Source organism: Cibotium barometz, chromosome 53 (assembly GCF_041138505.1).
Source record: "Cibotium barometz isolate CiBa-2024 chromosome 53, ASM4113850v1, whole genome shotgun sequence".
NCBI lineage: Eukaryota > Viridiplantae > Streptophyta > Polypodiopsida > Cyatheales > Cibotiaceae > Cibotium > Cibotium barometz.
Window position 1 is genome coordinate 28,751,227 of NC_141098.1, and position 4,776 is coordinate 28,756,002.

General features: G+C 41.6%; 1 pseudogene; it reads right to left on the reverse strand.

Moving 5' to 3' along the window:
• Positions 1 to 2,990: 2,990 nt before the first annotated feature.
• On the reverse strand, positions 2,991 to 3,830 carry LOC147608496 (uncharacterized; annotated as a pseudogene).
• Between the last annotated feature and the right edge of the window lie 946 nt (positions 3,831 to 4,776).

Sequence of the window (4,776 nt, forward strand, 5' to 3'; positions counted from 1 at the left end):
CAGCTGTGGACTTTGCCAAAATTTTAACCTTGTAGTAATATAAAGTTTGAGCTTTGTAGGGATATAGCAAGTTGTGTTTTGTTGTGGAGGCTAGAGCTATTTATTCTCATCAATTTTAGCATGTATATTCAGTAAGTTGGCTATTTGCTATGTTTTGAGTGAGTTTGTGCAAGTCTTCTAAAGTGCATGTATATTCACTAATTTGTTCCTTTTTGCATATTCAATAATTTGTTCCATCTGTTTAAACTAAAGTGCTGAAGAGTTACAATTAATATCAATATTTAGGTGACCTTGAGATCATGCATTTTGTGTAACCAAGAAAATATCATACAATGCTCGAGAAAGTTTGATTACAAGTTTTCTTGATTTAAACATGTAACTCATTCTAAGAAAAGACACCCTTTATTCTCGAGATCCTAGAGGGGTCCATATCCTTGTCCTAGATCATCTTGTACAATAAATCTATGAACTAGTCGGCCTAGCCATGCTCTTTCCTACAGCATATTGCATGGTTCCCTCCTTCAAGCTCTTTTTGATCCACCATTTGCAAGTGAGAGTCATCTAGCTATAGCTAGAGGGCTTTAGAGGTCAAGTAGCTGTGGGCTGAAGACTGAGAGACAGGTTTTAGACATCTAGGGTTTGTAGTCAAAGGTTAGAATATAACTGAATGTTTTGCAGTCAGATTTGAAGGATGAAAGACTTGTACATCACGAGATAGGGTCAGTTGAGAGTCAACTGGAATCAGCTAATGTGTCAGTAGATAGTTAGTACGTGCTAGTAGACAGTCAGCATGTGTCAGCAGACAATCAGCAAGTATCAAAAGATAGTCAACATGTATCAGAAGAAGATTAGTAGGGTTTTGTTATTGTGGGATCTAAAGGGTTTGAAGCTTTGGGCTCCAGAGGATTCTAGAGTGATGAAATCAGAGTCAGCTGAGATCTGCCTGCTGGTTCAACTAAAAGTCTAACAGTGTTAGCAGATGATAGATGAGGCATTGTAGAGGGTCTATAAATCATACGGATCAAGCTGTTGACGTCTGGATTCAGCTGACATCTGGAGTCAGTTGAGTTAGAGTGGGATCAGTTGAGTGAGGGAAGAGTCAGCTGAAGGTTCAACAGTGTCAAAGAGAGGTCAGGAGTCTAAGCAGAAGACAAAAACCAAGAGATCTGAGGGTTTGGGTAGTAGATCTGACCCTGGTGGACTTAAACTGACTATCAACTGAATTAGGCGGACAAAGAACTGATGTTAGACAGAGTTTTAAGATCAGTTTTGGGATCAGATTGGAGTCTGTGCTTGGGGTTTTCTGGGATTATAGTGCTATATATTGCTCTTACCAATGCCCTCTAGGTTTTCATCATCATAATCAATTGCGTCTTGGCAACATGCAATGAATGTTCCATGATGGGCTATGTATAGCACATTAGACAAGTCCTTGGATCTAACACCCTTGAGAATATAACTATCATTAGAGTGTCACTAGGCCTCTCTTCTGGCTTTTACTTCCTCGTAGGGTCTTTAAGCGATTAATGCATGTATGCATTGATTCTCCCTAACTATCATTGGAGTGTCACTAGGCCTCTCTTCTGGCTTGTACTTTATTAATAAAGCGATTAATGCATGTATGCATCGATTCTCCTTGACCTTGCTGAAAATCATTCAACAAATTGATGAATATTGTGCTTCATGGCATGAACGATGAAAACAAATACTGATACCATTTTATCATGTCATGTAGAGTTGTTTGTGTTCCATCAACAATGAGCAAAATCAAGCTCATAGATGCAACAATAGTTGCCTTTCTTTTACTATGGAGAATGGCTGGGCGGCTTGTTGATCAGAGAATGAGCTTATTGTCCAACATTTTTAAGTTGCCTAAGGTCACAGATAATTCAAGAGACATTGGATCAGAAAGGCTTGCATTATCAACATCACAAAACAGTATATATATCATGATTGGCAGAGTATAGATATCATGGACAAAGCAAAAGCATAATCCAAACTTGAGATACAAAAACCTTTTCTAGTCTAGTTCCACATGGAAGAGTTAGGGTGAAGTGCCTCTCATCATTTTGGCCCTCTCCATGGGTGCAAGAACTAAGAATTGCTCGAAACACATGCAATGGCGAATTGCTCGAAACACATGCATGCCATTGCATACCTATCCAACACGATTCAAGAAGTGATTTTGCAAGCCAACAGGCACGTCTTTAGGATAATGGGAGCAATGCATGGCAAGTGTGACAAGAAACTATCTCCAAAGGCTCTACCATCAAGGTTTTACTACAGTAGTGGGGGCAAAATACACGAGGCCTCTTTTTGAAGCGCACTCGACTTCTGCCACATTGCAGCGCTTGCACCTCTCAAGACACCGGTACATGCTCGCTTTGCTGGCTGAGAAGAGCATGGCTTTGCATGTACATTGTTGTGAGTAGAAGGTCGTATCTCATGCCCAAGTCGTGTCTGCGTGACATTAAATTGAACCTGCCTAATGCCGCCCTTGGTTGGCAGCTCAATCTCATTCGAAGTTAGCATATTTAAGAGATTGTCCCTAGATATTTTTAGTTGTCGAAGAGTTTCTTCCTTGACCATGGACCTAAATGTGGGGAGATCCTTCTGAACATTTTCAAGAACCTTCTTTAAATCCTAAATGGAGGCAAGTAGATTCGCATCGTTGCCAAGCTATTGAGATGAGGTAGCATGAACTTTTAACTCCATAACATCAGCTTCATTGTGCGTGTCTTCCAAGGCAGACATTCTGGCCATTGCATGCATAGAGCCAACAATGGGCAATATGGAATGCAGGTGTGGAAAGTGCTCCTTGAGTATAAGCCAAATCCCGTACATGTGCTTACAATCACTTATCCGATCCGGACACTCACAGTAGTTTGACCGCATATGTTGACCAAGTACCAATGGGACTGTGTGCTCACACTCACAGTAGTTTGACCGCATATGTTGACCAAGTAGCAATGGGACTGTGTGCTCACACTCTAAATCCCAAAAAACATCGAGGCCTCATTCACAACAACTGAAAGAGTGGAAGGATCAGCCTTGAACCTTTCCAGTATCTTTTCTCCTGCCAACTTAGCTGTATCTCTCTTGCTTTGTGCCGTATATGTATTAAACCGACCACAATCACCTAAAAAGAGGCAAACCATTAAGCAAAGCAAGAAGATGAAAACCATATAGTAAATGTAAGAGCAAAGTACAAAGAGCACATTATTATAGGGCAAGAAGCCACCACCTAGTTCTTGCTTTTGCTTGAAAAAATCAAGTAACATCCCTCCCATCCAAGTACTGGTGAGAGAATCACCTATAAGCGCATGCAGTAATTGAAGGACAGGTCTATTTATCCTAGCATCTAAGAGTGTGTACTTGATGTACTGCCATAATCTCTCCACTAAATTAGTTGTGTCAACATTGCAATGTGGAAACAAGCATCCAAACTTTGGCCACCTTTCTCGCCATATGCATGTCTTTGCACACCAACCATTCGAGATGTATCGTTGCACATTCACATGCAAGGAGTAGCTCATCATGAGAAGTTGATACCTTACATCAAACTCTTCCTCAGTAGGTGTGTGCATAAGTTCCGATAAGGCATTGTAGATATGGTCTCTCTTGTGTTACCGGGCTTGAGGGAGAAGATTCTCCACCCATGCCTTCTTCATGTGAAACCAGCACACTAAAACATGGCATTCACTTTGTACTCGATGCCCTTCATGGTCTTCAGTCCAGCAATGAGGAAACTCCTCAACCGCTTTCAAAATAGCCTCAAGCTCTTGAATGGACTTGTCTATGACTATAGCCTTTGGTCGAAGAGCACTCATCCTTGAGAAGATGGCCCTCATGGTTAGCTCAAGAGCAATGCTCTCTTGGTTGGTGCTAGGGTCATTCATGCACATCACAAACCATATAGGCAACAAGCCAACACCATGCTGGTTTGGCAAGACAACAACGTACAATGGCAAGACAAAAACATTTGTTTGAATGTGCTATCCAAGGCCCAAGAGTTGTGCTTGGAGAAATGAAGAGCAATTTCTAACATCCACTCATCCTCGATGACAATGACGAAAGGCCTTTTTGTCTCCTCTGGCGCACTTGGGTCATAAAGAGAATGTGGGGGAGAGAGAAAGCTTGAGTTCTTTGCAAGTAAACACACACACACACACACAAGAGAGTGCAAGACGGATGGTTGAATTTTCCATATAACCATATAACTAAAAGATAAGAGTACATACATAAAGGGAAAGTACTCTCCTAACCAACAACATACAAAGTGGTCAGTCTATAGTGTGAACCCGATTATATATGAGTTGGCGCTATATCTATGCCATAGCTCTAGTACTCTAAAGTGGTTGGTCACATAGCCTGTCATCCACTGGCAGTATATCAACCATAATTGCACCAACCGTGCCAGTGACATAAGTGCAGAAGCTATCACCCAGGCGGGTCATCAACCAATGGCCGCTGTAGCACTAGTTGAGCTCGATATCTAAACACTCCCCCTTGAGCTCAACTCCACACACTACACTCTAGTAAGCTCCTAAACCTGTGGAGCTTCTCTGTGCCCAATTCCTTCGTGAAGATGTCAGCCACCTGATCCTTTGTGCTGTCATATACCAGATCTACATCACATGCTAGAACCTTCTCCCTCACAAAGTGATAGTGCACCTCAATGTGGTTTTTTCTAGCATGGTATACTGGGTTACTAGCCAAGTGTATGCTACTCATGTTGTCACAATAAATGACAACTTCTCTATCCATGGGCTCACC